The sequence below is a fragment of the Rhinichthys klamathensis genome, unplaced genomic scaffold (genome assembly GCF_029890125.1).
Source record: "Rhinichthys klamathensis goyatoka isolate OS25496 unplaced genomic scaffold, OSU_Roscu_1.1 h1tg000191l_1, whole genome shotgun sequence".
In the NCBI taxonomy this organism is placed as follows: Eukaryota; Metazoa; Chordata; class Actinopteri; order Cypriniformes; family Leuciscidae; genus Rhinichthys; species Rhinichthys klamathensis.
In genome coordinates this window covers 962,535-986,660 of record NW_026606717.1, presented here as the reverse complement: position 1 = coordinate 986,660, position 24,126 = coordinate 962,535, and the positions used below count along the sequence as shown (strand labels likewise).

Below are 24,126 nucleotides of genomic sequence, written 5' to 3'. Positions count from 1 at the left end.
GATCGGATCGCGCTGCACAGATGTTGCTGGTCCGAACTTATAAACGGTCCGTGAAGCACAATAATGAGAAGCGCAGTTTCGTTCCGCTTTCATTACGCTTGCCATTTGATGTTGCGCAACGTTGTGGTGATCGCGCCAGCGCGAATTTTGTCGGCAGGAAAAAATAGTCCAAGGAATCGTTCGGTTTGTATGCGCACCGAACCGGAAGCCTCGAACCGAAACGGTTCAATACGAATACATGTACCGTTACACCCCTAGCGTTCAGTGCCGCCGCTGACGTAAGACGCTGCTGACGTGTGTCTGGTGTGTGTGTGTGTGTATTCTGGTTCTGTTGTGGATCCGCGTTCAGTGCCGCCGCTGACGTAAGACGCTGCTGACGTGTGTCTGGTGTGTGTGTGTGTGTATTCTGGTTCTGTTGTGGATCCGCGTTCAGTGCCGCTGCTGACGTGTGTCTGGTGCGCCCGAGCTTCGTTTACAGTCTGAGGGAGACGCACGCTGGAAACAAAACAATCTTCGCAAACATGTCTAAGGATTTCCACACAGAGGAAGACTTGCATTTTTTGCCCAGCCATATTTATTTGAACCCGAATACACGGACACACCAGACACACGTCAGCAGCGTCTTACGTCAGCGGCGGCACTGAACGCGGATCCACAACAGAACCGGAAGACAATACAATGCTGAATAAAGTCCTAGTTTTTGTTATTTTTGGACCAAAATGTATTTTCGTTGCTTCAACACATTCTAACTAACCCACTGATGTCACATGGACTACTTTGATGATGTCTTTATTTCCTTTCTGGACAAGGACAGTATACCGTACATACATTTTCAATGGAGGGACAGAAAACTCTCGGACTAAATCTGAAATATCTTAAACTGTGTTCTGAAGATGAACGGAGGTCTTACGGGCTTGGAGCGACATGAGGGAGAGTCATTAATGACATTATTTTCATTTTTGGGTGAAATAACCCTTTAAATAAAAACTAGTAGTCATAAGCCACTTTTCCACTGTGAGGCCAGTGCAACCCAGGGCAAACAGCGTGCCGGGAGGGGGCCAATAGCCTCGGACCTTGAGCACCGAGGCCAAAATCAAGTTGCGTTGCATAGAAATTTTAATTAATCAGGCATGTGACACTGGAACTATTTTTCTAATTCTAAATTAAATTCACATATACTCACATCATCTTCAAGAGACTGAATCAGGCTCTTGAGTTCTCCAATGTCTTTGGCTTGGTACAACCGCAAAAATCCTTTCAGGTACTCATCAAGCCCATGGAAAAAGGTCGTCTTAAGGTCTGTGGACACTATGCGTCGAAATTCTGCAGCAATCTAGTAAAATAGCAGACCCACAATTAGAATATTACAGTTTTGTTTTTTTTAACAATTGCTAGGACACATTTCTCAATACTTGGGTCACTTTTTCAGTTTATAATTCAAGGCAATACTGTATTACAAAAGTAACCCATGTTTTTGTAAAGATAAACCTGTCTCTCGGTAAATAATAGAGATGCACCGATTACAATTTTCTAGCCCGATCCCGATTTCCGATTTTTCCTTGAGTTTGACCTGCCGATACCGATTTGAGCCGATTCGGATTTCATTTTTTCAAACCACTTTACAGCACACACAAATATTTATTTTCTATCTTCTCTTTAATAGAACATTTTGCATAGAACATTTTTTGAACAGATAATCGCTATAAAATAGAACTATATAAATTACTCCTGGTGTGGGAAATTCACACACATCTAAAGTGCAGTGTTATGGAAGAACCATTTCCTTTTCACATCCAATATCCAACTAAAAAATATTTGATATAGGCCTATTTAGCAAACTACTTCTGTATGAAAAACAGGTAATGGCAATAAAATAATATATAAATAACAAATAAAAATAAAATAAATATAGCCTTGCACTGCACTATAAAGATATTTATCACACTCACACACACAGGCCTATTGCAATCACTTGTACATCAATGGCAAGTTATATTTCTCAAACAGTTCTTCTCTTTTCTGTGAAAAGAAACGGTTCTTCCATAACACTGCACTTTAGATGTGTGTGAATTTCCCACACCAGTAGTAATTTATATAGTTCTATTTTATAGTGATTATCTGTTAAAAAAAATGTGTTCTATGCAAAATGTTCTATAAAAGAGAAGATTAAAAATAAATATTTATGTGTGCTGTAAGGTGGTTAGAAAAAATTAAATCGGCAAAATTATAATAAATTTAAACTATTTTCGGACCTTTCCCCGCCTATACATTAAATTAATAAGACAAGTTGTGATAGAGACATATTATTGAATTTTAAAATTACTTACCATAAACAGCCTAAGTTTGCAGAGAAGCAAATGGCTCCTTCCCCAGGTCTGGTCCAAGATACGTCGTGTAACGTTAATTGGCAAACATGTTCAAAGCTCAACAAGTCTGAAATATTACATAAAAAGATTCATTTGAACACTTATTGCTTCAGAAACATAAGTATAACAGTTCAATCTCTATTACTTAACGTTATTGCCGTTTCCTTCTCTTAAAGGAAACGTCAACTTAACCTGAATGCGTTAACGTTAGCAGCACGGCCAATACACATTCGTTTAATCACGACGAAAATGAAAAATAATTAAACTATTATTATTTATCGGGATTATTTTAAGGTTGAATCGCTTCACTAACAGCCTAACTAAACCGTAACGTAAAAGATGACATAAGAAACACACTAACTTTCAAAAAACCTCAATGGAAACTTCTGGAATTTCTGAGGCAAAATTAGTAACTTACTTATAACGTTAGATTTAAACCATCTTCTGATTTTTCGCTGCCTAGGAAATAAATTTCATTACCCTTAGACAAAACCAGTCTATAAATACATTGCATTTTAAAATTACTTACCATAAACAGTCTTGTTTCCTTGCTTCTGAAGAAGCTGAAGAGAAAATCGCGCCTTCTCTTTCAAGTGTCGTCTGTTGTTTACACTCGGGCGTCCGGCGCATGTGCAGGGAAAATTAAGACTCAGAGTGAACTATCTATTAGTACAATCAACTCATGTTTTCAACTCAAAACTCAACTCAACTCAGTCGTCAGTAAAATAAAGGGAACACAGCAATAAATAACTCATTTGTTATTTAGAGTATTTATACTGTAGCGCTGCATTCAAACTGAGAATAGTTGTGATGGTTATGCTTTGCTGGTCTTTCCTTTGCTTTGGCATTTATGGGGTTAATACGTGGGATTCCTGGATATGGAAGAAAGCATGTAGAGAATGCTGCTTTTGTTGTAACCTTGTAACTTTGACTCTTCAAGAGAGATTGTAAAGCTTCAAAGAGATTCAAAACTAATCCATATGAATTGAGCGTTTTGGTCCACATTTTCTAAAGAGACTGGATCGCTTTATATGATAAACAGATTGAATTTAGGCTTTTAATAACTTATAAACATTGATCAGTGAACATAAACAGAAGCTCAAACGACCTTGCTTGACACACTAGACCAAACCTCTTGCGGAAGCCCAAATGTGATGCGTAACACAAAGATGAACCTCATTGGTTCTTGTGAAAGCTCAAAAGTGCTGCGTAACACGAGAATGAACCTCATTGGTTCTTGCGGAAGCTCAAAAGTGATGCGTAACACAAAGATGAACCTCATTGGTTCTTGCGAAAGCTCAAAAGTGCTGCGTAACACGAGAATGAACCTCATTGGTTCTTGCGGAAGCTCAAAAGTGATGCGTAACACAAAGATGAACCTCATAGGTTCTCGCACATCATGTGAACATGCTTGAGCTTCCATTTACCACAACTGACATGTGCGTTTATGAGTGTTTATATGAAAATAAAAGCCTAAATTCAATCTGTTTATCATATAAAGCAATCAGCTTCAGAAAATAGTTTAAACCGTTCAATTCATATGGATTAGTTTTACGATCTCTTTATGAACTTTTTGAAGCGTCAAAGTAGTTGCGTATACTGTAAACCGAGGGAAACAGAGACAGAAAGGTCTCAGATTTCTTAAAAAAAAAAAAAACTTCGTTAGTGTTCCAAAGATGAATGAAAGTCTTGCGTGTTTGGAATGATATCAGGGTGAGTAATTAATGACTTTTTTTTTTTTTTTGTGAACTATCCCTTTAAGCCTGTGACTGAAATACACATACGCGGTTATCTCATTCATGATTAGATCACATCATCGCGATCAGATGGTTATGTTCTAATCACAACAGGCTTTACTGCAAACAAGCTACGCCACTTACTTTGTAGAACCTTTTTCAAAGCCCTGCAAGTCAACCTACAATGGCTTTATGCAACCGGCACACAGGCGGTTGTGTCCCTGCTAATGACACAAGCCTGTGTGGATGCTATGAGGTGTGGAATCTCCCCGTTTCATCTCTGCTCTCATCTCTCCAGCACATCTGAGTCAGTCTACTGATGTTTGCTCCTGCGGTGGAGATGACATTTGTTTGAGAACTGCTTCCACCTTATCTGGCAGACTAGAGTGACTAACATGTTGCTCTGCATAACACCAAAACTGTCAATATATTTGGTTTACAGACATGTGCTCTGTTTCAAAACATGGTAAACTGCCTTCTAAGGGACCATCCTAATTGTCATGGACCCATAAGTGACTAATTCGACTAACTAACAATGCTCTACTTAGGCAGCAACTACTGTATATACGCACTACACAAGTAACAGTTTGCTCAGGAGAATGGAGTCATAATTTATTTCAATAGTTTGATGTTAGCATGTTGCTAAGCAAACAGCATTTTTTTAATAAGCTTAAAATATTTAGTACACAAAGGTGGTAGCAGCATACGTTTATTAAAGGTTCAATATGTAGGAATTTTGTAATAAAATATCAAAAAAATCACTTGCACAGTGTGATATTTCCTGCAGTTGTGTACTTACAATATCCCAAAAGTCTCCAAAGATTTTTTATTTCAGAGAAATTCCAATTTTAAATAAGTGGCCGTCTCGGAAAAAAATGCCGCCTGTCAATGACGCAATATCCGCGCTTTCCTCGGCTTCCGCTCGTACTGCCATAGCCATGACGTAACCATGGCGACAGACGTGGACAACTGCGTAGTGCGTAACGTTTAGCTGCACGCTGTTGTTGTTTCGTTCAATCATTATGGACCATGGAAAGCAGACTTTGGGACAAAAAAGGAGAACTAAAATGAGGATCAATATCGGCGTGGCGTTTTCGAGATGCCGAGAGCTCCATGTCCGCGACTAACATGGAGGAGCAACACCGCTCTTGCATATACTTTATTAAACAGGTGAGCAAATGTACATAAAACAAAAGGATGTATCTGTGTTTCTTTGCAACACATGCAACTGTCAAGAATATCACTTATAAACAATGCGAGATTCATAGGCCCATATGACGTGACAGATCAATCATTATGCATATGTTGATTCACCTCAAAAACTATCAAGTGATCGTTATGCTGATGAAAATTCAGTTATATTGCTCTTTGTACTTTGGTAATGCTTTTTATCACTTGTGTTTTGACAGAGATTATGGCAGTGCAATTAAATACAATCGGATATGTGTTAAACAATATTTAGCCATTACTGGCAAATGTTCTTTCAAATTTACTTTGAGTACGATTGGTTTGAACACGCAAAACAACACGGCATTAACCATAAACACGTAAAACTGCGCAGCATTAACCCAACAAATCATTTGACAAATAGCTGTAAAAGGATAATATAGCATAACATTTTGCATTCCTTGCAGTTAATTCATTATGGTGACATAAAATTTTGCGATCAGACGTACAAAAACAAATAAATTACCTCATCCGTGATCATGATTCATTTAATTCCATTAATTCCATCTCTGGATGGTGAAAACGACATCTCTTGTGGTGAAACATTCCTACATTTTGTACCTTTAATATGTTTAGCCTTCTTTTTCCTGATGAGGTAGTTATAGGCAGTGATGTAGTGGTGCCTGGAGAAGTGGGTATACTCTTAATTTATGCCCCCAATATTTTTTTTAAGCATCCCAGCAAAGGATGAACGCTCTGTGTTATAAACAGTGACATGTAAGACTAGTCTTGCATTAGTATTGAATATGCAAGACTAGAATATAGAATACAATAGAACATATAGAATCACTAGTATTCTTGCATATTAGGGCCGTACATAGGGTTTTCTAAATAGCCAGGTCCCCTAAATTATATTGCTAGGGGGGTTCGGGGGCATGCCCCCCCGAGAAATTTTTGATTTTCCTGATCTCGACATGAGCATTTTAAGGTGTTTTGATGGCCAAAAAATGGACAACAGTAAAAGCATTTGTATTAAAAGTATTTGATCAGATTCTTAAACATGAGAATCAGTTCCAGTTTCAGCTACTTTTTCTTTCCTAAATTAATCAATGTTTTTGGACTAATCTGTTCATTTAATTAATGGTTCAATTGCTCACTCATAAAGACAGTCACTTGTCGCCGCCTTCTGGCTTAATGATGCAAGTTGCGCAAACACGAACAAGCGGAGTGATACAAACAGTGAAAAGTCGAAAACATTCGAGGAAACGTTATACAAATATATTTATACAATAATAATGGCAGTATATTTAATAGGGTGCTTGTTTTGTTAAATTGAGCTTATAATTTCCACTGTCTTTGATCAAACTGATTATTTCTGTCGGTCATTTAAAACTTCTATCGAAAACCAGCCGTATATTGTTGGTTAATATTGTATATTTTAGCTACTTGCATCTTATCTCGCACTGTATGATCGTTAACTGAAGTGAAGCGACGCGTTGGGATTAGCGCTCGGCTTGCGCTTCTGTGAACAAAAAATCCTGCATGCTTTGATTGGTCTCAAACATTTTGACATTGACGAGCGGGTGTTTGAGTGCTGAAGCAGATCAGATGAGAAAGGTCAGTTATCGTCGCGATGGGAGCAACAATTTGCAGCAACAAATTAGAGTTAATATTAGGGGTACGACCCTGACTGGGTGTTTTTTTTATTCACGAGATTGGATTAGCAACTAAATGATGCGCATCAGAGGGGATTTAGAAGTGGGTATACGCAATGCCGACTGAAAAAGAAGTGGGTATACGCCGTATACCTGCGTATACCCTGCACTACACCACTGGTTATAGGTGGACAGTATAAGACCTGTAGATTCCATTTTTTCAGACTCCAACTTTGTAAATGTTCATTTTGATGCTTAATACGTATCTCACACAACAATTATGATGTATTGATCATGTGTTCATTGGTTTGTCTTGTAGCACACAGTCTTGGTGTGCAATGATACACAGCTGTTTGAAGCAGGAAGTGCAGTGATTGCTCAAGCTTTGTTTGAGGCAGTTCTGTTGTCTCTCGGTTCACCACTTTTAGTCTGCCGTGATCAGAAATTCCATTTACCCTTCGACACTTCTGGAAACCTTGTTTTTTCCCCCCCAGAGCGCCTCTGCCAGTCACAGAATCTCTTTAGCTTTCCACAGTGATGACAGGTTCAGAGGACAAAACCACAGCACCTGCCCTCTCCCCCTCCACACACACACACACACACACACACACACACTCTCTCTAATATAGGAAAGCCTCACCTTGAGCATTGATTTCCAGTCTACAATCATCACTGCTGTGATACAAACATCTCCAAGTTTTTGTGTATATATGAATGTTAATATTACATGTTTGTAGATGTCAGATGAAGTTATTGGTTGTCAGCATGATGATCAAACTCTGTATGCTGTTTTACTTGTATTTATAGTTTTTCATTATTCATACAAAATAATTTAAAAATCTAAATTAATTAACTAAATAAATGTATTAGTTTTAGTGCTATTCATTTTTTTATATAATTGTTTAATATATTGTTTATATATAAGAGAGAGAGGAAAACTGTATACGGTATGTATGTATTGTGTATATATATTCAGCTCTATAAAAAATTAAGAGACACTGCAAAATGATCAGTTTCTCTGGTTTTACTATTTATAGGTAGGCTATGTGTTTGGGTAAAATTAAAAAAAATTTGTTTTATTCTATAAACTACTGACAACATTTCTCCAAAATTCCAAATAAAAATATTGTCATTTAGAGCATTTATTTGCAGAAAATGACAACTGGTCAAAATAACAAAAACTATGCAGTGTTGTCAGACCTTGAATAATGGAAAGAAAATAAGTTCATATTAAATTTTAAACAACACAATACTAATGTTTTAACTTAGGAAGAGTTGTGAACATCCATCTTCCTCTTGATCACATTCCAGAGGTTTTCAATGGGGTCCAGGTCTGGAGATTGGGCTGGCCATGACAGGGTCTGATTGACCTGGCTGTGTGGCATGGAGAATTGTCCTGCTGGAAAAACCAATCCTCAGAGTTGGGGAACATTGTCAGAGCAGAAGGAAGCAAGTGTTCTTCCAGGACAAGCTTGTACGCGGCTTGATTCAGGAGTCCTTCACAAAGACAAATCTGCCCCATTCCAGCCTTGCTGAAGCACCCCCAGATCATCACCGATCCTCCACCAAATTTAACAGTGGGTGCGAGACACTGTGGCTTGTAGGCCTCTCCTGGTCGCCGTCTAAACATTAGACGACCAGGTGTTGGACAAAGCTGAAAATTGATGATCTGCGGGTGCTTCAGTGTCTTTGTGAAGGACGGAATACTAATGTTTTAGTATTTAAGTTCAGAAATCAATATTATATATATATATATGTATAATTTCTTTATTTCAGTTTTCCAGTGTTTTAAACTGATAAACAGCAAGTGGTACCAGTCCATTGGAATAAAAATAATTGCACAGGTTGTTCACTTTCGACAGATAATGATCTTCCCTTGAGGCTGCGATTGTGAGAATCTTTTCTCCTCCCTGTGAAATATGCGACGATAATGATGGTTTGTTGATTGAAGCTCCCCAAGAGAAAGCCACATGACAGTGCTGGAATGTTGCAGGAATGGCATATTGTTCTTGCCTGCTTTTTAAACACAACACAGTTTGTATTGTTTTGCAACTAGATTACATCACTGCAAAATTGGCCCTTTGTTTTTTTTTCTGTTTTTTTTTCCTTATTAACTTTTATTTATGAGAGGCCCATGGCCTGTGACAGGGATTATCTTTTTGCAGCAAGAGTCCAGATCAAGGGATAACCTATTTGCAAGTCTATATGCGGCATTACAGCGGGAGATGAATTGCTTTGGAGATACAGGGCTTTACCAAGGGTGCTGAGCAAGGCTGCGCGTGGAACAAATATTTTGAATGTCTATTGACCGTGCAGGACAAAATGTGAGAGAGAGGGATTTGAATTTACGATTGGGACTTTTATTTATAGTGTTCAGCACAGTAGGTCCTCTGCAAGTGAATATTTTTGGTGGAAAACCAAACCTTTTTCTATTTACTGTAATCAGATATGATGGTTGATTTATTTAAATGGCAAATTTTTTTTTTCTATTTTATATTGTGGTGGATTATATAACTGCCATTTAAAGATATGAAAGATTCTTGTGGTTGATCTGTGATACAGGGTTGGGAAAAATAAAAATTAAGAATTGGCTTACTTTCAGATCATGCGTTAGAATTTGATTCTAATTGGATGCAGGCCACAGGATGTTCATTTGGAATGAGATAAAATATATATTTATGGTATTCCAGTTCAATGCGATTTTAAACAATCACGCAGTCACTACTGATTAGACGTTTTCTATAATGTAGTAGTTCAAAACTGTTAAAACAAACAGAGCCAGCAAAACCATGACATATTACAGCATAACCTTTGTTTCAGGTAACATATCAAAAAAAAAAAAAAATATTAAGGTAAGTAAATAAATGAATATTGACATTCTTAATCTAGTCTAGTGATTATATCTTAAAGATCAAAGATCCATTTAAATGGTTGGGGGTAAAGAGCATTTTAGGAAATGAGATTATCCATGAAATGAAAATTCATATCAATTTAGTATACATTTGTATAGATGCTATTTTAAATAATTAACATTAGATATATCTTCTGTAACATAATAACATGTTTTATGGATATTTCATGCTGAAAATGAGAAGCAGTTATATTGCATTATATATTCTTCTTTCTTAAACACTTATATGTACATCTTGTTTGTTTCAAGTTCAGAAATTTCTGAATTCATTTCTGAACTCGGCTTTGATTTTTAAACATCAAATTAAGATGAATTCCCTTCAATTTAATGTTCATTATGTATATTTCAAACAGTAAAATGTATGTTTTTAACTGTTGTTCTAAGCTCTGTGATCAGATTGCTGGCAATAGTCTTCATCAATATGGTGACATGCGGTTTGCATTGCAATGCCCCACTTTTTCCTCCAAGGACAGATTTTATCTGTGAAATCCAGCAGAGCAAAGCGGCCTGTGGGTGCTTTTAATATTTTAAAGATGAGGTTTAATGACACCATAGGGCTGGGGAGGAGAAGATGTGTTCAGTAAAGACCAGCGAGACTCTGCTTTGAGCCTGTTGTCATCTTCCTCTGGGGAAACGTCTGTTAATTTATTTCTGCTCTATTTCTCACACAAATCAATTAAGTCCATATGCATTCCACGTCGAGCTAGTGCATATACATGCCCGTAATATGAATCTAGATTGTGCACTGCATGTTTGTGTAGGCAGTTCCATTAGGTACACTGTAGATCCTGATTTCATGCTAAACTTTAAATATTATAGTCTTAAGCAAAGGAGGCATGTGGATTTTGAACACGCGCGCGCGCACACACACACACACACACACACACACACACACACACACACACACGTGTTTGTATGTGTAAATTTATAATATTATAGATGTAGTTATTATTAAATGCTATTTCATGCTAAACTAAAACAACAAGGTGTTTATGTAAAGTTTTTTTTTTTTTTTTTTTTTTGAGTTATCTTGCCCAGGGTTCTCCCACTGCAAACATAGGTGCAAGTTTTATTGTTGTTGATTTAGAACTCCAGTGAATGCCAGTGTCCCTTGACACACATTACTTTCATGGCCAGTCTCATCTTCTGTCAGCACGCAGGGAAAAATGGCACAGTTGACTCCAAAAGATACGCCTTTCCCCGCTTCCCCTCTCTCTCATAGCCATGTTTAATCTGCTAATGCAAATGCCTTCTGCTGCTGCAGGGCCTTGACTTAATCAGCTGTTGATATTTCTCTCTCATTTTCCACAAGCATCGGAGACAAACCAACCTGTCAGAAAAAGCGACACATAAACACACTGCCACAGATGACATTAAAAATGAGTTGTGTGTCGTATTTGTCTCTGTTGTCTCATCAGAAGCAGCAAGGTTTGAGCGTGTGTGTATCTTTAATTGGACATGTCTGCTTCAGATCCACACTTTGAGCTCCGCCAGGCAGAGGGAGAGGTCGTGATGAGAGCTGGGAGAGAGCCTTATAAGAGGACACAGTTTGCTGGAATAATAACACTCAAGATTACATTTGGATTGCCATTACTTCCCACAGTGCAGCATTCAGTCGGTCTTTACAGTGCGGCCTGTGTCTTTTCTCCCATCGGCCGTCTGCTTATTTTTTTGGGGACTTTATCATCATTGTTTTCAATTGCTTCAATTTTTGTTTTACTTGCTTTATTCTGTTCAACACCCTGTAGTAATTTGGTCCAATCCACATGCTACAAAAATGACCACCTGTTATCTGGAAGTGAGTGGTTTCTGCAGGAAAAAGGGTTTCCAATTGTAACGTTTGATGGGAATTGCACCTTATGATTCGATTTTAAAGGAGTTACAGTTAGATTCCTGAAACAATCCTCAATGCATTTAGAGCTCGATGCTTTCCCAAGCTCAAGGTCGCTGTACAAGAAGATAACAAAAACACAGCATCCAGCATTAGTATGCATCACATAGTACATATACGTATACAAATATACAGTTACAAATCAGCAGACTTCATAGACTGTTCATAGACTTCATTGGTCGGTTTTTGGATGAAATAAAATGAAGTCGACTGCCTCTGAGATGATACTTTGAGTAAATTAAAAAGTAAAAACATACAGAATGGACTGTGTACTTTGATCCGTTTGATCATCATGTGGCTTTTTTGCTTTAGGCCAACCTCCTGTGTTATTATGGTGTTTATCAGTACATGTAAAAAGTACAAAACAGACTTTAGTAGCAGAATGGCCTTGCTAATTTAGCAGAAAAGGGCTGTCAAATTTACCGCCTTAAATTTCGCTCTTGTGGTAAATTGCATGTTTAACTCTTTCCCTGCGACTGACAAAAATTTCCGTTATTTGTGGGAAAACGCTTTCTCGCCATTGACGGTATTTTCCGGCTTTACGTGTTTTTTCACTGTTATATGGTAGGGGGTGCTATGACACGTCTTCTTGAAGAGTACTGAATCTCCTGATCAAAAGACATGTGAAGAAAATGCAGAAACAAGATTAAATATATCATATGTATAAAATAACGCGATCATCAACATTAAACAGCATATAAATCAAAACCTAATGTTACTGAATGAAATGTCGAGCCAGGACGAGCTGCAGGACTATGGAAGCATTGGTGTTGATGGACTCAGGCCCTGTCCACACGGACACGGGTATTTTTATAACCGTGACTTTTTTTTTACGCGGTTCGGCCGTTCGTCCACACGAAAAAGCACTGAAACCGAACATTTTTGAAAACCCCTGCCAGGGTGAGGATTTTCAGAAACGCCGGTTACAGTGTTGTCGTGTAGACAGTAAAACCGGGGTTTTTGCCTTGCGACGTCAGAGTGTGCGCCGTTATCCGCTGTGTTTGACGTCAGATTTGCGCTTCTGATTGGCCTAACGCGGCTTTACGGTTAAGGTTTATATCGCCGCCTGCTGGCGTGGCATGCTCTTGACCACGCTTGATAGCGTGTTTTTGCGTTTTCATGTAGACGGAGACCGAGCATGTGTGGACGGGATTTTTTTTTAAAACGCTGTAGGAAAAAATCTGCTTATAAAAATACCCGTGTCCGTGTGGACAAGGCCTCAATCTACCTCATATGTTTTGATCATTGTTCTGAATCCTATCCAGATGTAGAATGCATGAAGCTTGAATAAAACGCAGAGGGTTTTTAAAGCAGAGGGTCTGCTCTTTCTTTTGATATATTGCATGTTCAGATATTCATACAACAAAATATTCTGGGGGTCATGACATTTTTGTGAAAATGATCAAAAATGCTGGCTGTGGCTGGCAACTTTTAAAAAAGAAGTTAAATTGTAAAATTGACTGGTTGTTTTGTAAATGTTTACATTTTTACAGAATTCTGGCAGCCACAGTTTTGCCAGTTTTGTTCTGTAAAACATACAGTATACAGTAAAACATAGTTTTTTTTTACAGTATGGCTCTTTGACAACAGGTGCAGTATCTAAAATACACATTATGTCTGTAGTATTTATAAATCGTGATGAAATATTTTTGCTTTTTTAACTATATAGTTTTGGATTTATGCCATTTTTTAAAAGACTGTGGAAAGTCTGTATCATGTAAACACACCTTTTGTTTTACATTTATGACATTGAAAATATCTTTTTTATTTGTTTACTTAATACAAGTACTAAACATCTAGTACTATGAATCCTTATGCATAATTGGAAGTGGAATTGTTACATTATTCATGGCTGAAACGATTAGTCGACAAAAAAAAATTGTCGACAAATATCTTTGTTGTCGAGTAGTCGTTTGATCTCACGTGACCTAATGTAAGAGCCTGCAATATCGCGATTTGACCGCTACGGCGCTGTAGCGCTAGAGTGTAATGCAGCCCTTACAAGAAAAAACAGCGCAAATTGACCCTTCGCTAAGCCCCGCCCTCCTTAGTTACTGTTGCTACGCCTGTCAAGCTTTTGCGGCTGCCACGTCTATTACAGTGTGAATGCACCGGTGTCAGACATTCCCAAGGAGATAATTAGTCATTTTTGGCAAAAAGGTGAAATATCTGAGAGAGCAAGACAAAAGGGACAGCAGTATGCATTCGAGGGATATATCCACGACATAATATGCAACCGATTAGAGAATAATTTCATCAAAATTGAAAAGCCTATAACGTTAGGTCCCAGCGCAAGCAGCAGCCGCCTCCTTAGCAGACCATTCACATGGGAAACACAAATTGAACAGCTATGTTCATGCACAGCAGAGTAAGTGAAATGTGAAAATAATCTAATAATTACAAATCAAACAGCTTATCCATCAATCTAACACCGGGAGAGCCGCGATCGGATTGGGGTAAAGTTACAGGGGTAACGTTAGTAGGCCGTCGATTAACAAAATGCTGAAATATATTTTAAAGTATGTCAGTGAGCCTCCGTCTTGCCTTTAATGGTCTTATTTTCCGTTCAAATATATGCATTATGAACAAAGAACCGCCATTATTTCCAAGCAATAGGCGTTTTTTTGTTTTGTTAATCCTGTCGACATTTAGTTGTGAATGGGTCTCCACACTGCTTGATCCACGCCCTGGATTTCTCCCCTTTGGCTTTTAGGTTTCGGGAAGAGAAAAAATGCCACCCCACCGTCCAAACTTTTAGAATACCGGGTATCAGATTTGCACAATCCATACGCACAACGCGTCGGCATGTTTCCCTCGCTCGAAAGCTTGACAGACCTCCCGCGCCTAGTTACGGTTGCTAAGCCACGATTGGCCAGTGGCGGTTTTCGGGCGTGGCTTAGCGAAGGGTCAATTGCGCGAGTGCAAACGAATCCGAACTAGCAAGGTTTGGGAAAGTTTCACAAAAGGTATTGCTCCAAAAAAGGTCACTGACGCACCTCTTCCCGTCATGGCAATCTGTGGCGCTGGTCGTGTTTGACCATTTGTTTGACGGGCGTAGCAACAATAACTAGGGGGCGTGGCTTTTGCGAACGGTCAATTGCGCGAGTGCAAACGAATCCGAACTAGCAAGGTTTGGGAAAGTTTCACAAAAGGTATTGCTCCAAAAAAGGTCACTGACGCACCTCTTCCCGTCATGGCAATCTGTGGCGCTGGTCGTGTTTGACCATTTGTTTGACGGGCGTAGCAACAATAACTAGGGGGCGTGGCTTTTGCGAACGGTCAATTGCGCGAGTGCAAACGAATCCGAACTAGCAAGGTTTGGGAAAGTTTCACAAAACTTCAAATTCAGACCAAGAATGCTGTCGTGTGCAATACATACAAGGTGGAACTTGCTTTTCACGGGAGCACAACATGCATGTTGGAGCACTTAAAGATGAAACATCCCGGCAAAAGAGGAGCCGGTGAGAAATGAGTGTTCTCCAGTTACAGCTAACGTTAACTAACTAGCGGTAAATCTCTTTATACTACTAATAATAGTAATAATATTATCAATAAAAATATAATAACAGTAATGTGATGATTTATTTTGCATAGAATAAAGCTTGATCGAGTATAGGAGTCAGGGCTGTTTTTATTATTGTAACACTATTAGGTATTATAGTCTTATCACTTGCCTGTATTTTGTTCCATAATCATAAAGACTTATATAAAATGAGATGTTAGGAAGAATATCATGGCAGTTACTTTTTCATACTGTAAATTAAAAGCTAAATGAGAACATCTCTGTCAGCTCAATTGTCATGTAAAAAAGATTGTAATTTTATACTTATAATAATTACTTGCAAATTAATATTTTACCATTCTTTGTGTCCTGAAGTAAATGTCCCTTTTTCTGTTTCAGTTCTAAGAAAAGCAGTGGGCCTATTAAACAATGCTTAGAGAGCATTTGTGTGTGATTTGAGTTGGACCGAAATCTGAAAACTTAAAGAGAATGACCTGTTTAGTTGGCTCAAAGTTCATTAAAACAACTATTTCAAAAGCTGAAGTGATTTTCTTTTTTTATATTATAGTTAGAATATGTATAACTTAATGTTTTAACTAATTGAAAAAGCTGAATAATCGTTCCAAACTTACTGATTAGCCGGCGAAATAATCGACGATTAGTCGATTAATCATTCTAATAATAGTTAGATTAATCAAAATAATTGTTTGTTGCAGCCCTCCCATCCTTCATGTTAACTATAGCAGCCAAAGTTATTGAAAAATAGTTTGTTTGTTTTTTCATTCAGATGTAGTCTGAGTCCGTCCCCAGTCAGTAAATGTCCTCAATGCCATTTTTACAGCGTTGCACACTGAATGACACTTTGTTTCTGAATTGTTTTGACCTTCAGTTGCTTTTTCAATAAACAGAATTGTTCATAATTAATTTATAATTCTGATTATGAAAATTTTGTAATCCAGAGTCGTTGGAGAACTAATTTGTGAATGGATTTTTTTTCCTCCTCCCACCCCTGGTTTGATCATAAGTCCCCGCAATCCATGTCACGTCCTCCCTCCCCGTCTCTCTATCCAGCTCATAACCTTGTTGCCTTTCTTTGCCTTCTCTCTGTCTGTCGCTGTTGATTTCACACCCCCTCTCATTTAGTGTTAGTGTTTTCATATCAGTGACATGAACATTAGTGCGTAATGACAGTAAGTCTTGATGCCTAAAGAACTGATTGCTCCAGTCCTGTCATATCAAAGACACAAAGGAGTCTTAAGTAAATAAATCAGGCTATTCTGCTCCAGCCTACACAGAGAGCATCCCGTCAGCATGCTCTGAAGGTCTGGGGTAAACGCTGTCTATTTCTCTCTTCTCTTTTGAAGTCAGAGATCGGAGGCTGGACATGAAGATTTAGACATCTCATCAGCAACACCACAAATCTGCACATAACTAAAGCTGGCTTTACAGGCTCTGTGTTAAGGGGTAACTCCAGTGCTTGTTGTTTTGGTTCGTAATTTCCTCTGGCTTGGCTAAAAGGAGAGAGTCATTAATGTTCCAATATTGGAGTGTGTTTATTTGCCTCTTTAAGCCAAACTTTCTCCATTTTTTCAAAAGTAGACCATGGTGAATGTGAATATGTTTTATTTAGAACTAGCAGATACTAGGGCTGTCAATCTTCCTCTATAATACTATTCGAATTCCATTCCTTATTTTATTTAAATAATCAAATATTAAATGCTCAAATTCATCCTATTATTAATATTTACAACATTACTCAGGCTTATGGATCGCCAATGCCACTATAGCATGTGGTTGTTGTTACACGTTCTGTCCACTAGACTAGAGGGACATCTAACATTACAATAAACATTTTATTCGTGCTGAATATGTTTTTTTTTACGTCGTTAAACATTTACCATATTGTTATGATGATCAACGTGGATAACGTGCACAATTGTGTTACGATTCAAAAACTTTATTGTTCATCAGACGAAACAAAAGCATTTCATTTTCACATGCGTGTAAGCCAAGGTGGTGAGAAAGGCAAGATTAAAAGATAAAAAAATATATATATATACACACACACACACACATACATAAAAAAAAAGCAATATTCGAATAGTAACTTCAGCATTCAAATAGTATTGATTTTTTTAATATTCGAATTATATTCAAATTTAGGAATTCGTACAGCAGTAGCAGATACATATATAACTGGGCAACTTAATGATAAATCTGCTTGTTAGACCATTTTTGAACTGTTACTGCTTACCGCTTTTGGTTTAAAGGTGCAGTGTGTAGATTTTAGCGGCATCTAGCGGTTCGGTTGCGAGTTGCATTAATGGCTCAGCCCACTGCTCACCCCTCCCTTTCGAAGAAGCTGAAGTGTTCAAGCTGAAGAAGAAGTAGTTGCTAAAACGGGACAAACATATCGTCGTCTGAGACAGCAGAGAATAGCCAGAGTAAGCCAAGTTTCTGTACCACAGCACAGTCCATTATAAACCCCACCATGGATAAAGTTTACAAAGCCATAGTCAGGTGAGGATCAAGGGTCTTAATATATAATATAATAATAGTAATCAGCTGATTGTCTCACGAACGTAACCAGCAGATTTTCCCCCACATAGCAAACCCATAATACTGTACAGCGAGGGAGAAGAACCACATGAAACTATCCAACTACATATTTTTTCTAACAGGGTAGTAAAAGTTTAGCTGGCTAATATGAGCTGTTATGCTGTAGGGCTGTGGCTGAGCTGGTTAAAGCGTAAAGCAGGGCTATTCAATTAATTTGGAATTGGGGCCAGTTCATGAAACTGAAGCAAAATAAGGGGCCAGAGAATATGAGTAATTATGGTAACAAATAAAGAAATTACAACAACATACTGAAGGAATCAATATATTCTATTTTCTATTTCTATTTCGCCTCATAGGCTACTGCATGAAATAATTTACAATTATTTAACCATAGTCATGCGCTATATGACACTACCCATATGTAATAACTACACTCGTAGTTATTACATATGGCGTAAATTTGTTTTAAAAAGTGGTTTAATATGTCTTTAAATAAGGTCAGTAATATATGTTGTCAGTGGCGAGAATTTTCACGTGAATGAATATATATATATCCGACCAATTCAAGAGTGTATTTAAATGGTCCAGTGGCAGAACTCTTGCCAAGCGTGTCAGAGGGTGTGGGTTCTAATCCGGAGATGAATAGGTTTTTTTTCTTTTTCTCATCAAAACTGATTATGTTTATCAGTGGTTGAATATGAGGCAGGGACACGTTTGTGTGCATTTTGTTTTGTAATTTCACCGGAACGAATAGACGAGACGACTCCACAACGGATTGAAGCGCGCGTACGTGTGAAGACTGCGCGAGCCACAAGAGAACACTGTATCCGCTCCACTGATCGCTGCGGCAACGAGCACTTTGATCACTTGATTTCAAAAACAACACATTTCAGCGCTAGATCGCCTCTTATTTAACAAACGAACTAAATGAATGCTCTGCTAGTTAACTCGACATTTTTTATTTATTTGTATAGGCTACATTCGTGCCGCGAGATGTTTCAAAAGTGGTGGGGACAATTCGCACCCGCAAATTACACCTAAAGGGCCGGTTCAAAATCCCTCAGGGGCCGGACCCGGCCCGGGGGCCGCCAATTGAATAGCCCGGGCGTAAAGCATTGTTTATACATGAATATCAGATGATGTCACCAACGTCTCCTCACTGACGTCACTCACTTCTAAAACTTGCCTGCCGCCATCTTGAGTACCTGATTCGGCAAGATCGATACGGCAGTCGCAACATAAATCTGTAACGTTTGTTATTTTGAATAGAAATCATCGCTTAAAGCATTCATTCACGTCTTCTCCGGTTCATTTGTGTTCAAATACATGCGATATATAGCATCCGCCAGGGCTATTAGTCCAATGGTGCGCATTTTTGGAGAAATAATGATGATCACGTTTGTAAAATATTTCGTCATACAGAATGACATTTCTATTTATTTTCCACTGAATTATGCGATCTGAAGAGCTCAAACAGCGAATGCAGCGAGATCTGTGTCTCCTTTTCCTGATTTGCGTCAAATTATGATCTCAGCGCGCGCTCATTCGCTGTACAGCTGTCAATCATCTTAACGTTACGTGGTTCAACGTGACCATTATCCTGCCTCCTCATTCTGACATCCGTGATAACAAAGCTAAAGTAACATATCTTCACCTGAAACAAGAAGCTAATAAATGCACGATTTGAAGTATATGTGATTTGTGTGTGATTTTCCTGCGATTGGGGTATTCATATGAAAAAAGAATGTTTACAGTATGCATGCTAGGTAAGGATAGCCCATAGCTTCTTATACAATGCTAAATATAACATATTTAAAAAAAATAGTTTGACTTGAAACCAATTTAAGCCGCGACCGGAATATGATACAAATACTCGATGGAGTTTTAAAGTGAGTTTTAAGTAAAAGTGTAATATTAATCAATTAAATTGTGTCATGTAGCTTTATGCTACCTGTTGTGCTAATGCACCTGCTGCAGGAGCTATTCTATTCCATACAATAATTAAGAAAAAAAGAAGTCAAATAATGTTTATTAGTCAAGAATAGTTATTTTGTTGTTTGTTTTCTAACAAGACTTAAGATAATAGGCTTGTCAGTACCATAGACAGTATTCGGTAGGTACTCAAGATGGCGGCAGCCAACTGGAAAAAGAGTGGTTGACGTAAGAGGTCACGTGACTGATATTCATGTATACTCGATGCGTCCGCATGAGCGCAAAGGTGCGCGGGGCAAAAATGACGTGATTGTAACAGCGCGCACGCCTCTGCATCCCCTAGACACCAAATAATAATGAATACAAATATTGTTTTTTTCCCTCTGGTTTTGAAAACTCTTCGCGATCGACTTAAAATGCTTCCAAGATCGACGGGTTGGTGACTCCTGTAACGTTACTGTTTTACGGTCAATAGTAATCAACTGATTGTCAAAGCCATAACACAGTGAGGGAGAAGAACTAAGTTACATGAAACAATCCAACTACATATTTTACACCACTGACAAGGGAAAAGTCACTACTCACGGTGTTTATGACTAGCTTCTAGCTTTCTGCGGCTTCTCTTTCAAGGTAGTGACGAAACGCGCTCTGTAGCGCTGTTTGTTCGCTGTCGGCTACGGTAGAAACATGACGTCACAATATGTCGACCTTCATAGAAGGGGGTGCCCGCGGTTATGTAGATATAAATGTCTCATTATAAGGTAATAAAAACATAACGGTTCATTGAGTAAGGTCTTTATACACAACTAGGCCAGTAGTAAAATAAACCACCAGGCCAGTAGTAAAATAAAAAAAAACCTTATTAATGAACTGTTATTTATGTTCCAACACAATCTTGAAACTACTCCTTGGTCATTTTTGAAAAACTTTATAATCACTCACTACAAACATTACACACCATCATGAGACAAATCATCCTCGCCTCACCTAAAGACAACCTGAAATCAAAACTTACCCTCTTCACTTTCTTAAAGGGGTCTTATTATGCCCTTTTATGAAGTCTTGATTTTGTTTTTGGGGTGTACTAAAATATGCTTTTATGCTTGATTGTTCAACAAACAAATTATTTTCCACATATTTTACATTATTACAGCACCTCTCTCCCCAGTCTGGCTCGAACGTGCTGACTGTGATTGGCACTGCGTGTTCGGTACATTTTACACCCCTTACCATAACTGCGAGTTTCATCTGCTCAGATGTAAATATTAAGGATGGCCTCAATTTCAAACCAATTCAAATCTGATTCAGACTTCAGAATGTTATTAAACAAGAGAATCGTGAAAAAGTATAATAGGACCCATTTAATAAATATCCCTAGTGTTGTGCAGGATCCATCATTGCATGTTATTCATAATATTTCATCAAAATGTAATAACATTCTCTGCTTCTGCAATGATTTTGTAGTGATGTAGTTCATGTGTCCAATGATATAATATGAAAACCAAGTTCTTGATAAAAATCAAGTCACAATAAGTTATTGAATGCATCACTATGGATGTTCAATGTATGTTGTATGCAGTTCATGTTGTTTTTGAGAGAACATATGAAAAACTATTCTATTCCATTCCGTTCTCCACCCTACAAAGATACAATTGTAAATATCATCCCAAAGTTGTCAAAGCAAGTGGGATCAAAATATAATTCCTGCTTGACAAACTAACAACTGTTAACTGCTTATGAACCTGAATTTTCCGTCTGAACTTGAATGATCCACTTGTCACACTCTCAGCTTTCTGCTGCCCATATACAGAATGGGCTTCCCTGTAAATGTGTGAAAAGATTGACAGGCAGAAATCATCTCAAAGTCTTCTGTTTGGCAAAGGAAGAAATCTGACTGTGGTGTGTATTTTTAAATTCCACAAAAGAAGTTGCTAACTGCACCTTTAATGCAAACAAAGCGAATATATTTGAGTCACAATTAATTTGTCAGAAGTGTTGTTACTATCTGAGAACATTTGCTTCGGCAGCAGTAACATCTGAGGCACTTTCAGACTGCACTTTTGAAAAAATTAAAGCTTCTCTGATATTGTCGAGTCCCATCATGTCACGTCGGTTTATTGTTAGAAACATTACCTTATACTTAGTCACAGCCCTGCGCTTTGTGGGTCATATTCTCTTTGCGTCACTCTGTAGTCAGTGAGAAATTGAAGAGAAAAAAAAAAACCTTAAGCACACACACAGCTCAGCAGGGGCTTTGTTTCTGTCATAGCTTAAAGAGTTCCTCGCTACGTGGTAGGTCCGCTTGTTGTGGAACACGCTCTGGCTGTTTATTCTCCACTGAACCAAGTGGCACTATAAGATTCTGCCGCTGTAATTTTGCAAGGTCACATATCCATGGTGAAGATGTCTGGTTGGTTGATTCGTGCCCAATCGTTTCTTTCCTAACTGATGGTCTGAGCCTTCTTGCTTGATGAAATATCACAAGTCTTCAAATTAATGTTATGCTCTGGTGGTTAAACCTGGAATGGAATATTTCATACTATTTTTAGCAGCTGCGCAGGTTATATGCATATCTGAAGGACGAATATTGCAATACTGGTGGTGTAAAACATGATTGTCTGGGATGCGTCAGTGGATAGACTTGATAGATTTTGTAGACGTGTAGCAATTAAATGAAAAATGACTACATCCAGTGTCATAAACAGTTTGGTCCTCCCAGTTTGGTTGAATCGAGTCTGCCTAGGACCCCAGGGGGTTGTGTTTTGCGATGGCTGATCAAAAGCCATAAGAATTTATGTGGGTATGTGTTTATAAGCTAAGCTAGTGTGCTATGCTATGCTAGTGGTCCTGTACATTACTTGTCGCACAGTTTGAATAAATGTTGTTAAAAGTTAGAATGATAAAAATGTCAGTGTTTTGTCAATTTATATTCATTCATTTTAGTCAATTATACAATACTAAAAAAGCACTTGATTTTAGTTTGTGAAAAATAACATTTGAGTTGACAAGTCCAAATTGAAACCAAATATTCAAACATTTATGTATAAAGAGTTATATTTATATTCACAATGTGACTTAAACATTCTCACTAGCACGTAACTTAGTTCATTTAAGTCAGTACTATTATTCAGCTAGGATGCATTCAATTGATCAAAAGTGACAGTAAAGACATATAATGTTAAAATTATAAATTCATTTCTTTCAAATAAATACTGTTCTTTTGAACTTTTTATTAATCCAAGAATCCTGAAAAAAGTTTTTGTTTTTTTGCAAAAGTATTAAGCAGCCGATGTTTCAACTTTGACATAAGAATAATTTTTTTCTTGAGCAGCAAATCAGCATATTACAATGATTTCTGAAGGATCGTCTGACACTGAAGACTGGAGTAATGATGATGAAAATTCAGCTTTACTATTACAGGAATAAATTACTTTTTTTAAATATATTAAAATAGAAAACGGTTATTTAAAATGTTCATAATGTTTCACAATATTGCTATTTTTTCTGTGTTTTTGATCATATGAATTCAGCCTTGGTGAGCTTCTTTCAAAAAAAATCTTATTGACCACAAACTTTTGAAGGAAGTGTATGTTGTGTATTTATCTAATCAATAATCATCATGCAGTATACAGTAAATTACATGTTTGGGTGAGTAAATTAACCTGTTATGAAAACGCTTTGCTGATGTTCAGCACTGTTTATCTCAAGTCGATCAGTCCATGACTGGAATATAAAAAAAAAAAAAAAGTTTAATTATCACCATGATTTAACTGTGATTTCATTGGTGTTATTAACACTGCTGGAGATTTCTGTATTTTCCACTGCGCTCAGTTTAGCTGTTTTGAACAAGTCTTATGTAAACACTCTGCCTTAAGAAACTTGTCCAATTGGGGTCAGGTTATCCCAAAACTAGGCTAATTTACGGGGCTTCCCCTTACGTTATGCAGGCAAGTCCACCAACTATTCGAGTTTGAAAATATGCAGCATTGCACATCCCAGTAGAATAACAGGTGGTGTAGGCTGCACATAAGGCCAGAAAAAAAGAGTAAAAAACTAACAGGCTGTCTGTGATTGTGCTGGTTTTTAATAACCTAAAATAACGAGGATGAGATATTTTGACAAGCTTCCTCCTCAGTCGCCTTTTTTCTTAATGACTGTATTTCGAAACTCTACCTCGTTCATCAAATGTTTCACATCTCACAGTGGCGTTCGCAAATCAAACCTTTATTCAAAAGTGCGGCTGTGTTTTGTTTCAGATTATTCCTGACAGCCCGTTTTCAGCTCGTTTAATTGCGCTCTGGCAGTTTAATTTCAGGACGGAAAGCTTTACATGTATAAATGACCTTCACGATTAGCTGATGCGCACGGCGCTCGGGGAGATTACGCTGATTTACATGTGTGACATCA

General features: G+C 37.8%; 1 protein-coding gene across 8 annotated transcripts in view; it reads left to right on the top strand.

The window, feature by feature from the left end:
- The window catches only part of nrxn2a (neurexin 2a), a 452,348-nt gene that overhangs the window by 163,222 nt on the left and 265,000 nt on the right, over positions 1-24,126 (top strand). The gene's annotated exons all lie outside the window — the stretch shown is intronic.